The sequence below is a fragment of the Macrobrachium nipponense genome, chromosome 3 (assembly GCF_015104395.2).
Source record: "Macrobrachium nipponense isolate FS-2020 chromosome 3, ASM1510439v2, whole genome shotgun sequence".
Lineage (NCBI taxonomy): Eukaryota > Metazoa > Arthropoda > Malacostraca > Decapoda > Palaemonidae > Macrobrachium > Macrobrachium nipponense.
Window position 1 is genome coordinate 20,041,855 of NC_087202.1, and position 14,453 is coordinate 20,056,307.

The following is a 14,453-nucleotide window of genomic DNA, read 5'->3' on the forward strand; positions in this document are numbered from 1 at the left end:
TAAAGGACCTTTGTACACTCTCTATTTGTGCAATATCCTTTTGATAGTGTGGTTACCATATCATATTGCAATATTCAAGTGGACTACGTACATATGTTTTATAAAGCATAATCATGTGTTCAGCTTTTCTTGTTTTGAAGTGCCGTAACAACATTCCCATTTTTGCTTTACATTTTGCCAATAGAATTGCTATTTGATCATTGCATAACATGTTCCTATTCATCATCGCACCAAGGTCTTTAACTGCTTCCTTATTTGTGATTGTCTCATTATTAGGTCCCCTATATGCATATAGCTTTCCTTCTCTGTCTCCATAATTTATTGATTCAAATTTATCAGAGTTAAATACCATCCTATTTACCTCTGCCCAATCATATACTTTGTTAAGGTCTCTTTGTAGAGCGTTCCTATCTTCATCACAAGTAATTTCTCTACTTATTCTTGTGTCATCAGCGAAACTACTCACTACCAAATCCTTAACATTACTGTCTATGTTTTCAATCATAATAACAAACAGTATTGCAGCTAACACCGTACCTTGTGGCACACCGGATATTACCTTGGCTTCATCCGATTTCTCATCGTTTGCAATAACTATCTGTTTTCTGTTGTGTAAAAATTCTTTTAACCATCTTCCTACTTTATCCACGATATTGTGTTTCCTAATTTTCTTCGCTAATATATTATGGTCTACCTTGTCCAAAGCTTTTGCAAAGTCTAGATAAACCACATCTGTTTCATTTCCGCTTTTCATATTTTTGAATATGTTCTCACGGTGGACTAACAGTTGGGTTTATGTACTTTTTCCGGGTACGAAACCATGTTGTCCTATATTAAACAAATTATTTTTTATTAAATGTTTCATAATATTTTTCTTCTTTACCCTTTCATACACTTTCATAATATGTGATGTTAGACTCACAGGCCTATAATTACTTGCCTCTAGTCTTGATCCACTTTTGAATGTAGGGGTAATATATGCTAATTTGTGCTCATCATAAATCTTGCCTGTATCTACACTTTGTCTTAATAATATTGCAAGTGGCTTTGCGATAGAATGAACTACTTTCTTTAACAAAATAGCAGAAACTCCATCAGGCCCTGCTGCAGCTCCATTTTTAATTTCATTAATAGCCTGCACAATATCAGCTTCATTAATATCTATGTCAGCTAAATATTCACTATTTTCGTCCCTTACTTCTATATCATTGTCTTCATTATCTATTCTAGGGGTGAATTCTCTCTTATATCGTTCTGCCAATATGTTGCAAATTTCCTTTTTTTCATTCGTTAATCTGCCTTCAATTCTTAGAGGGCCTATTTCTATTCTTTTATTCATTTTTTTCGCGTATGAGTATAATAGTTTGGGGTTTTGCTTGATATTTATTAGGGTTTTTTCTTCCAAGTCCCGTTTTTCATTTTCTTTTGATTGTATAATCTTTTGTTCTGCATTTTCTATCTTACTTTTTAGTTCTATAACTTTCCATGCATTTTTTTCTTTTGCAAGACCTTTTTTCTTGCAAGGTGATATGTTTCTTTCCCAGGATGATCTGCCAACAGGGGGGGAGAAGCTGCACCAACACCCAAGTTTCGCGCCCGACGACGGCCTCAGTCCACCTCAGTCCTCAACCCAGGACAGACTTCCAAGCCAGCCTGCCTATAGGCCTACAGAGGGGCTAACTGGCGCGCCCCGACCTCAGACAAAGCCGACGCCATGTTCTCCAAAGGTCCACTACATAAGGCATCCAGGTACAGACGGCCAACAAAGAATTGGCGTAGTTTCTTAATTCATTGTTCGTTATGGAAATATTGCCATATGCAGGTGCCAGAATATTTACTTAACAATAAATAAAATTTCCTTTCAAAGGTGCTATACTTGAAATAAATGACATTAGAACTGAGTAGACTTATTCAACGTATGAAAGATAATTATTTTGCAAAGTAAGGAAAATATATACCGATGGGTCCACCGTCCACGATTTCTAATTTATTTTCAACTCTAGCTTCGTGACAGCATTCCGAAGATTTTGAAGTTGGCTTTGCTGCCGCTCGAGTCTTGACTCAAACATATCGTACTGCACTGAAGTGTTGTCATTTCGTCTCCTAGAGCCGATAAATAATACATCAAGGCGTTAACATTCTTTGAAAACGATGTTTAGTTAAACTAATTTTGTCCTTTGATCAATAAAATAATTTGCATAGACACGTTTAGTGGGCCTAAATTGGACTTCTGATTTTCCCGACATGATAAGCCTAGGTCTATTTTCAGCAGCATACTCTCTCGGATACGTAATATTAATGAATATTTAAATCGACAATATATTATATCATATATATATATATATATATATAGATATATATATATATATATATATATATATATATATATTATATATATAAATCTCTGCTTTATTTGACTATTCCCGTTATTCTTGTTTTATTAGCCATGTTCGCCTTTCTTCTTATCCTTTTAATAATTGCTTAACATAATTAACTCAGACCTAGCTATTCAAAGTCAAAAAGCAATTATAAAAAATCAAACGAATATAATTCTTTCTTATTTTTATCGAATTCCTTGCATATCATCCTGTTTCATTTGGACACCTTGGAAAGCTGTGGGAGTCAAAACTGACGAATACATTAAGAAAGGCTTACTTTCCTTAAAGCTTTCTTAGGATGATCTTTCTGTAGCTATTCATTTCTTTTAAATAGAAATTAATTCAAATTAGTTCACATGTATAACTACTAGACCTACTTACATAAGCATATTATAAGCAGCTGAAAGAATAAGAAATAGGAAAGTGACGTTCTCGTTTAAGTCTATTTCATGTTTTTTTTGTTTTTTTTCTCTCAAGAAAAACCTACTGCTTTAATCAAGGGTTGCTCTTTGACGGCTACAGGGTGTAACACGAGGGTATGCACACATTTTGTGGAATGAAAGATAAAGTTTCTTTGAACAGAAAATGTTTTACAAACATGTATTTTAAGGCGTCCGTTGTCGGTGCGGGAATTTTAAAATAACCGTTATCATTAGTGATGCTTTCACGAGGTGGAGTTCGTAGTGAGAAGTCGGATCTAGTCGCTGAGATGTAGAAGAGAGCGGAGCGGAGGTGGCTTATAGGATTGATGGAAGGATTAGGCGATGTTAGTAAAGTATCTCCCAATAAAATGTATTCTTTAGGTTTTGTGAAGAAAAAAAAATGCATGCATCATTGAAACCGTGTCCCTCCCTATCCGTGGTAATCACTGGCCACCGATAAAAAAAAAGAAAAAAAGTAAGCCTAACTGAATCTCTCATCCATCAAAGATAAGTTTGCTATTAATTCATTAGACAACTATCAGACTTCAAGTGTAGATTTAAAAATCTCTTCCTCTCCATCTAAAGTATTCATCAGACACCAGTCATAAGCGTAAAGCTAGTTATGATCCCTGGTTCAGCAATGTCGTGACGAGGCACTAGAATTCAAAGTTCACAAATGAATGTTGCTCAGCAACATTTTCACTACTGTATTGTCTTGCTCTCATGTGGTGCTTCGAGGTATTCCACCTCTAGGCCCATGTTCTAAACTTTGCCGTCCTTTAAACATTTATTCATCTATGTATGATTCTCTCCGGTTTATTAAGCTTTCTTGATATCTCTCCAACAGAAACTTGCACCGAATGCAGTGCAATAATTCTCTCGCTCATCGAAGGATGTTTCTTAGACCGATAAATGACACATTGACATTAGATACCCGTGCACATAACATCAAAAGCAATAGAGTGAGGTCGCCTAGTTCACATTGTTAAGATATCGGTGTTTTTTTTTTCTTTTTGTTTTAAATTTGATAGCATTTTGTGAGATTCCAATGTTTTCTGTAAAATTTAACAAATGGAATAGTTCAACTACCTTCAACTTAATATTGAAATGATAATTTAAGGACTATGTTTAATGGTGATACTACTAGTGATAGGTGTCCTATCTATTTGGTAATGCATATCTATGGTTGTGATATGACGTTTTTTATCACTTCGTTTCGTTCACGTCAATTTTGCTATATGGAAAATAGTTTTACACAATAACATAACATAATGTTCTAAAGATATCAGTGACTGTTTTTAATGTCATTACACATGATTTCATCCATCTTTGAAAAGAAAAATAGATAAATAAGGCATGAATCGTGCGTCAGGCAGGTGAACGAAAAATTATGAAACTCTGCCACGAGTTTTTTGGCCGACAGTACATCTTGAGTTACAGTCATATTGCCAGTTCTTTTCCTCTGAGTCAAGTAAACTCTTCCACATTTTCCCATTCGAATTCCTGATTCTCAAATGAACATCCCTTTGTTCCTTTCCTACCTCATGACCGCATGCCACCTTCTGTGATCGTCCCAGACAAAGTCTTCATTGAATATTTCATTTAAACACTAGAGTTCCTCCCCCAGTGTGTTAGATAAAAGTGATTAACTGTAAAATTGTGCAAGAAGTCTTTATTTTATGTTGTGGTTAATCTGGGAATTCGATCTCCAGATTTGCTGAGTCACATGTGACGTCTTCTCACAAGCGCTTCCTTACCGCAAGATACCTATTATCAATTTTTGAAACCAGCATTGAATTAGATTTAATTTTGGCCAGCTTTCCCCTATTGTGAAAGACAGGAGCGATCCAGACATTATACGGCGCTCTGACCACGTGTGGCCAAGTTACCTTCCCTCTATCCCAGGCCAGTCCATGTTTTTTTTTTTAATAAACTTAAGGTAAATTAATTAGCTGGTTTTCAATGGCAACCTTCTAGAGTAAAACTAAACAATCCCCTTTACAGTTATCTAAGGTAAGTCAGAAGCGCACTATTTTCAATTTTTCCCTCTTAATATTTCCTTCCCTTACGTTTGGGACTACAAGGCTTTGCCCAATATATATATATATATATATATATATATATATATATATATATATATATATATATATATTTATATATATATATATATATATATATATAATATATATACTACCTATATACGTATGTATATATAGATATATATATCTATATATATCTATATATATATATATATATATATATTATATATATATATATATATATATATATAATATATTATAGTATAACATATATATATATATATATATAAAACGATCGTCTTCAGTTTTCTTTGAGCGCTATCCTAAGAGAGAATTTGTCTCAAGGTAGACTAAGTTATTTATAACGGGAACCTTTGGTGGTGGAAAGTTTTCATAAAAAGATTTTGCGTTGCTTTTCTTGTATTACTGTTGTTGCAACATATTTACCACGCTGGTACTATCACTTGTATTTTGCATATTGAAAAGCCTTAAGGTATTTGCTGTCTGCTTTTATTTCAATAAGATATATAGGTAATCGTTTGTTGTGTTCTCTTAATGATGACGATTATAATGTGCGGGTAACAGACGATATATAGTAACAGAAAGTGATATTAACTTACTATTATTATTATTATTATTATTATTATTATTATTATTATTATTATTATTATTATTATTATTATTATTATTATTATGCCGGCGTAATCTCAATAATGTATTTAAACCTGAAATTAGCGAAAGTGAAAATAGAATTTAATAGCGTTAAATTGTAGAATTATATCTACAACTGTGATTATATCTTGCGAAAAATAGTTTGAAGCGGAAACGAGTTCAATTAAGTTACTTTCCCCATCATCAAAACTAGTACTATAAAAAAAACAGCAGATGAAAAGTTAATACTGAAAACTGAATGCTCTCGGATGTGATTTGTACTTAAATTAACTTCCCTTGAACCTTGATCGCACGAACAAGAGGCCACACTATTATGAAATCAGTTTGATATATCATTAGTAACTTTATCCATACGTTCATTCGAGTAGAAGACAATGTGTTAATTACCACCCGAGTTACAGCATGTCTTGTGAACGCTGACTGTTGCCCATAAACAGTGGCTCTAAAAGACTACCTACAGAGCTCAATGGATAACTCTCAAACGGTGAATTACAGAGGATGCAAAAGTGAAACCAGTATGACGTAACTGGTTCAAAGGTTACAGAGTTTTCAAATGTGAGGGGTAGGTCAGTGCCCATAGACTAACTACACATCTGCACGATAAGCTCCAGAGGCCACTCTCTACTCTCTACCCTCTTGAGACCTGGGGAGCAAGGCAGTGGCTGGCTGCAGCTAGACTTTTGTCCCTTAACCCCACCCCCAGCCCCTAGGCATGAACCATCAGATAATGTCTGGGGAAAATTCTTCACGGCCAGAGTGAGGTTTAAACTCATGCCCGACAAGTAATACAAGTCACTGGTGGATGGATGGATGGATGGATTATGGAATTTAGGGCATAGCCCAAGCGCTGGTACCTATAAGATCATGCAGCGCTGAAATGAAAGTATGGCTAGATGGAAAAATGAGAAATGAAAATGATAAACTGATGACAATCCTGCACTTGAACAGGACTGTACACTCGACAAGAAAACTGAAGATACAGTTTTCATTAGCTTTCGTTCATCCAATTTCCCATTTGTTTTTACTGAAAAAACATATCGCTAAATTTACTCTAGAATATGAAAATATACTGCAAATTATATCATATACGTAAGTTAAAACTGCAAAACAAAACCATTCAGATACTTAAAAACACGATATAACGATATATGTCCGAAGTAATTGGAATTTCTGAGATGGATTCGTTCATAGAGATCTGGTAGATAGAATGTGAATTTCCGATTTTAGTACTATGTATCACGATGACAATATTTACTCGTTTTGCTTCATGAACGGGGATATATTGCATCATCGTAAGTGGTGAATCTAATTATTTTAGTTTCTACAAACTTATGTTTGTATTCCAAAGCAATTAAAGTTAGCTGACATCAATGGCACTCAATGTTGCGATGGCTAAAGTAGGTTGAACAAATCTAGTTGCATCCACAGGAGCGTTTTCTATGATGTGAGGAGGAGCCCTAAAACTCCGAGCGGGAAAGCGCAAGTCACTGGTACTGGCTAAAGTAACGGATTCCACACTTTAATTACTTTGACGTTGACGTGGATCGAATGCTAGTTGCTGTTTATAAAGCTACTGTCTTTAAACATAAATCTTAATCAAGGTTAAAGTAGCGTGTCAGCTCAAAGATTTTCTGGCTATATGCTCCCATTACAAAGCAGTTCGTAGTAGCCTACAGCCCTACACGACTGCATTTCTTTGTCGGAGGCTGAAAGATCTCCCACGATATAAAACTTTAATTGCCTGTGCAATACATATTGAGTTATTTGTGGTGATAAATATTTTTACTTAACACAGCTTTTTTCGTGAATGATTTGTGGATGAAACCCGATTTTCAAAAGTAAAGACTATATCAAGAGAGCAAGAATGACCGCACCGTGTCTAAAATTTTCCACGTCTTTTTACAATCTTTGAGTGCTACGGCAACTGTCGAATGTAATCAAGATTAGTGCATGAATTTCTTAGAGAATTAACTTGAATATTATGATCCTTCAAATTTTATCTAGCATAGTGCAGCACGATCTTGGCAGTCATATAATATCGCGCAAGCATAGGCCTATCGATAGAGATACTTAATTCATTATATTTTCTTCAGCCTTTCCCCCGTCACAAGTCCGTCACCTGTACTATAATTCTCGTCTCTTTCTTCTCTCAGAGCAACCCTGTGCTCCTGTCTCTCTCCTCTCTCCTAAAACCTTCTCTCTCTCTCTCTCGCTCTCTCCTCTCCGTCAAGTCCTCTCTCTCTCTTCTCTCTCTCTCTTCCACTTCTAAAACATACTTTAAGAATATATATATACCACTCAATCTCCCAAAGAAAATATAATGAAATTAAGTAGTTATAAATAGGCCTAAGCTTTCACATGAGCAGATGTTGCACCCCTCTCTCTCTCTCCCCCACCCCTTTCAAAACACATTTGAAAAAATATTATCACTCAATCTCTCAAAGTAAATATAATGAATTAAGTATCTCTATAGATACGACTATGCTTGTGCTCTCTCTCTCTCTCTTCCAAGTTTCTTTCTCTCTCTCTCTCTCTCTCTCTCTCTCTCTCTCTCTCTCTCTCTCCACTTTTGAAACATTTGAAAAAATATTATCACTTAAGCTCTCAAAGTAAATATAATGAATTAAGCATTTCTATCGATAGGTCTGTGCTTGCGCGCTCTCTCTCTCTCTCTATCGTCATAATATTTCATTCTTTACTGTATTGTTCCTCACGATTTCCACAAGTACTGCCCAAATTTTAAAACCCTTTCTCTCATTGTTTAAGATCCGTCTTTAATTACGTATGAATTTTACGTCAGTTTAGTGTCAAACATTACTTATAAATAAGGTTTCACAGTAGGTTTTAAAAAAGGATGATCGATATTCTACCCTGAACTGGCGTAACCAAACCAACATTAAAGAATAATATAGAGCCTGTTTCTACATTCAAGTATAAATGATTATAGGACCTCAACAGAATCTTATGGTATAAAGTTGATGGAAATCTAGACAGCAACAAACTATGATTTTGAAGCTCCGCCCCCTTTCAAGAGTTGCCAGGTGTGGTATTATTGAACAATATATGTCCGAAGATTTAAAAAAAACTGTATCTTAACTTTCCTTGCCGAGTGTACATCAGCAAAGGCCATTTTACCCTCCCCCCAGCATTCCGATCATGCAAAGTTATGAAAGATCGTTTTGGCCAGGGGGGCCACAAGTCACTGGTGATGCCATTGAGCTACCATAGTAAAAGGATCAATGGCTATAATATGGACAATTATCAAGATTCTGAGGCAAACAAATTTTTTTTTTTAAATATTGTAGGTTTTGTTAAGAAAAAGTAGGCCTATCGTAGGATGTATGATTTCGTCGATGGCCTTTAGAATAAAACTCTCGAAAATTCTGTACCTGTCAGCTCAGTTTTAGAATATACGAGAAAACACGTCATGAAGAAGATCTTAGGTTGTGGATGCTTGCATTACAAATATCGCTGCCTTCAGAGAATAGAGTTCTATGTTTATGGTAGTTGTGATAGATGAACATTTGATTGTGGATTAATGAAATTTATCCATTGAGTTTGCTTCATGCTGGTGGTTGAACCAAAAAGAGAAATGAGCGAATAACAAGGAAAATTTTATATGCTGTCTTTAAATATGAAGAAAAAATAGAAGCCATCTAGAATGTGACAAAGGGAGAAAAACGTGGAAGGACCTTGTCGGTCGAAGAATGCGTCACAGCAGACAATGCGACCGGGCTGAGCCAATCGTCTTGACAGATGTGTCTGTAACAATAGATATAGATAGAGTCAGTAACAAGTGTATAAGCAGAAGCCTTAAGTCAAGGTCATCCAACCGATTTTTTTTTTTTCGCAGATGGAGTGATCTCGTATGCCTAAAGGAACTGGAGATACAAACTCTCAGAGAGAGAGAGAGAATATATGTTTTAGAATCCTAAGAATTGGAGTTATTTAATATCATATTGAAGTACGTACAAAACGAGTATATAAGTGTTTAAGTGCTCAGCAATGTTGAATTTTCAGTTTTCTAGAACATCCATCCTTAACCGCCATTAGGTAATATGTAGTTATAGACCTACGTGCTGTTGTCACTGTTTAAAGAAAAGGAATTAAATATGCCTAATGAAAATAATTGTTTTAGAATTCTAAGAATTGGGGATATTTAATATCGTATTGAAGTACGTACAAAACGAGAAAGAGTGAGGGCTGATAAGAACACTGATAATGAAGTCTGTTAATAAATATCTCTTATCTATATATACAATATATTTTTTGTTTCGTCGAAACAGCTTGCCGAAACAAAACCACACGGTTCAAAGATAGTAATGTCCACACTAAAAAGATACAAGTTGTGAAAATATAAACAAATATATATATATATATATATATATATATATCTATATAATATATATATATATATTGTGAGGAGGCGCCAAGTATTTGGTTACTGCACTTATCATTTGTACTTATTAGAGCAAGAGACCCTTAATCCTGGGTCGGGGACACCATTTATATTTGGTCCACGGTTTGGTCAAGTACCTGGTTACTATACTCTGTTTTTTTCCATCTGTCCACCCGCCTGTGGTGTTTGCGTATGGTAACACTGCGTCCCAGGCTTTAAATAGTTACGCTATGTGTAAGTTTTAGGTAAATAAAAGGATATCGGGGCGTACATTTGCAACTGAAAAGTGTTTTAATAATTTACTGTATGCGAATTACACTGTTAATGTTCGAAATAGGGTTATTATTATTGTTGAATGTAAGCTGAATGTAACTATCTAAAGCCCGAGACGCAGTTACCATACGCAAACACCACACGCTAGTGGACAGATGGAAAAAAACCGAGTTACCTCACAACTGCCAGACACCAGAACCTTCATCACAAACACAAAACGACTGAATACTCTAAAAGTAACAGTGATCCCTTATAGAACTTATTAATCATGTAAGAAGTCAGACTAAGTTCATTAAAACAGGTGTGAGGTAATTTTAATTAAAGGGTATCACTCCTTCAGTAATTTTAAAAGTAAACATTTCTCTGGTTCTAGCTCACTTTAGGGAAAACAACACGATTACCACTGTATCTACTTAAACAAAATTAAATGAACTGGTGGATTAATAAAATACTCATATAATTTTTAAATAAAAAATTTATTTATAAATTCAAAATTAAAAGTGAAATTCACTCTCTCAGGGAATTGCTATTACTTGAAAATAAAAGTTTAATTCATTCTTGAATTAACCATTACACATAATTAAATCAAAGTTTATTAAGAAAATTAATTAATCAAATATAAAATTATTCAAGAAGAATTCAAACTTTAAAGCAATAATTAAATTTGAAAAGAAATATAATTAAATGCAAATTAATTCACGAGTGTTAAATCAAAACAGTTATACAACAATAAATGTTAAAAATGATTAAACAAAAGGAGAATATAAAAGCATTGAATAATATGGAAAAGCATGAAAAGCAATGACATTACAAACACTAAACATATAAAATGGATGTCATAACTTAACACTTTTGCGGGCTTAAGGTGGATTAAATACCCACTTCGTGTAAAGTACTCACAGCTTTATTGTTCTTTCGCTCCGTTACAGGTGGTATAACTTATGACTTAGGCATAGCGTTACTCTCCTGACCCTGGCTGCCCTTTTCGGATCTTGTTTTCATGCTTACCTCTTTTTGGCCGGGTCCCGCCAGCATTACAAAGTAGAAAAATAGTAATGTATCTCTTTATCAGGGTTGTAACATTTCTCCTTCCAACAAAAATAACAAAAAAAAAATATTATGAAGTCATCATAACAGAATATGGGAACAATAACACTGCTTCTAGTGAGAGAGAAAACAAAAATTTTACCCTTCCTCAATATGGAGTTATAAATCCAATCGTAATGGGCGCCAAGACGTGCGACACGACCTGGTTAGTTTTGTGGTGTATTTTTAGGAATGCAAGGAGTACATCCATCAAGATCACTTGGACTCGATGGTGACGTGGCAGTCTCAGTATGAGGACACTCCCCAGCGTTGTTGGTGTCCTTAATGGGAGTTATTGGAACATTCTGAGGAGAAACATTTTGGTCAGTAGGCACATTACTAGAGACTGCAGGTGGTGTAACCTCGGACTTATCATCATTAATGGCAACAGTACTATCTGCTGGGGGACATGAATCTGTCTATGAAACATTTGTGAGATATGCCTCTTGCAAATCACATTGTCAGAACTGGCTAATTTTACTTGAAATTTTTAGCATTGATTACTTCAGCCACACTACCAGGCAGCCACTCTGCTCTGACGCCAAAATTTTAAAAGAAAATCGCATCACCCACCAGAAATTTGGACTTAAAATCAGAGTTTTTAGCCTTATCCGGCCTAGCTAGGGGAGTTATCAAGTGATCAAGTGCAGATCTAAATGCCATACCAAACAACAATTCTGCTGGTGAGCGTCCAGTACTAGAATGTATCGTACATCTATAATGATACAACAGTCTACTTACTCTTAAACTAATATCACCTGATGAGAATTTGATGAACAATCTTCTGAAAACCTGGACAGCTCGTTCGGTTAGGCCATTTGACTGAGGGTGATAAGGGGCACTTAGTGTGTGACGGATTTTATTAGAATCCACGAGCAATTTGAAATCTTTTGAGATAAAGCAAGGCCCATTGTCTGATATGAGCTCTTCAGGTAGACCAAATCTACAAAAGGTTTTCCCTACTAACTGTATAGTTTTAGATGAAGTTAAGTGCTTGGAAGCATGGACATCCAGAAACTTGGATTTGGAGTCAATAATAATGAGAAAATAAAAACCCTCTAATGGGCCACACCAGTCCACATGGAGCCTCTGCCACACGGAATGGGTCACTGGCCAACTAGATGGTTTAACTCCTTTGGGAATACTATTAGCTAAGCAATCAGCACACGATTTAGTGACTTGATCAAGGTCCATGTCAATATTAGGCCAAAACACCACAGTTCGCGCAAGTGACCTCATAGTACTAGTACCCGGATGACCATTATGGAGTTGCTTCATAACAGCAGCTCTATACACTTCTGGAATAACTAGTTTATTAAGATATAACAACAATTATTGTGTGCTGACAGTTCCCGCTGTATTTTACATATACGGTTCCACTTGTGGATTAATATCTGTTAATTTCCTGGGAAACCCAAATCTTACAAAGTTCTTCATTTGAGATATAATAGAATCTTTGAGTGTTGCTTCCTTAAGTACTTCCACAGAAAGTTCATCAAATTCATTCACCATACTAATGAGTTTAACAATTTCATTTGGTACCTGAAATTTAACTGTGCTATCCTCAATAGGTAATCTTGATAAGCAATCTGCTATAGTATTCTTATTGCCAGGGATTTGTTCAATTGTGTAATCAAAAGACAACAGAAGGACAAATCATCTTATCAATCTGGCATTTGCAATTTTATTTATGGGTTTACTAGGGTTAAAAATATGAATTAGGGGACGATGGCCAGTCCTCAACACAAAATGTCTCCCAATCAAATATTTAGCAAACTTATTTAGAGCAAAAACAGTAGCCAGTCCTTCTCTGTCGAGTTGACACAGAGTCGTCTACATGTTGCTGAAGGAGGACAGCACCCACACCAACTGGTGACGCATCCACCTCCAATACTAGTTTAGCAAGTGTATCCAATTTATTAAGTGACACATGAGAAGCTACAGCGGTTTTAAAGGTATTACATGCATTATTAGCTGCTTTGGACCATGTAAAATCAACACCCTTTTTACTCAGGTCATACAGAGGTGAAGCAATAGTAGCAAAATTCCTAATGAATGAATGATAAACTGAAATAAGACCTAGAAATGACTTGGGCTGAGTGACAGTGTGAGGAATTGGAGCATCAACTATGGCTTTAACTTTTTCTTCATCTGGCTCATATCCCTCTCTAGAGAGCTTAAAGCCTAAGTACTCAACAGACGTTACCCTGAATACAGACTTCTGAATATTCAGTTGAATGTTGGCATCAAGCAAAGCCTGGAGAACATCTCTTACACGTTTATCATGTTCAGCTGGTGAGTCCCCCCCATAACAATATCATCTAGATATGGATAAGCAATATCATAGGAAGCTAACAATTGGGAAATGAACTTCTGAAATATTGCAGGAGCAGAATGGATACCAAATGGTAACCTTAAATATCTATATAGACCCAAATGTGTGTTAATTACCAAATATTTACGGTCTTCTGGAGCAACTTCCTTTTGCAAATAAGCATTCTTGAGATCAAGTCTGGCATAATACTTATATCCAGACACATTGGAAATTAATTCTGACATATTAGGTAATGGGAATTTAGATTCATGAAGAATTTCATTTATTTTACGAAAATCCCCACAAACCCTAAGGGATCAATTCTGCTTCCTGACAGTAACAATTGGTGAGGCATAATCTGAGAATTCTACTCTTTCTATAATCTTATTTTTTTCAAGCTCTTGCAGCGCACTCTCAACCTCACTGCATAACGTCAGTGGCACCGTGCAGGCCTTCTGAAAAAACAGGAACATGACTAACTTTAAGATACAATCGGGCTTGACAGTTCTCAATAGGTTTCAAACTATCTACATCATAGTTTTCCACAAAAACTTTTACATTTAACTGACGGACATTAATTATATTGCACTTATCTATTAAATTCTGACCAATCAAGTTATTTGGGGAGTCTGACCCAACAATTATGAATTCAGCATCTGAATGATTTTGCTGTTTGTATTGAAAATTTGAAACTTTGACTTCCCAAATACTTTAATTGGCACTTGGTTATAACCCTGTAATTTAGTTCTACAATTTAGTAATGTACAATTTAACTTCTTGAAATCATCATACTTTAATGTGGAAATAGCTGAACCGGTGTCAGTTTCAAATAAAAATGGCTTATGATCCAATTGACAACTAACAACATAA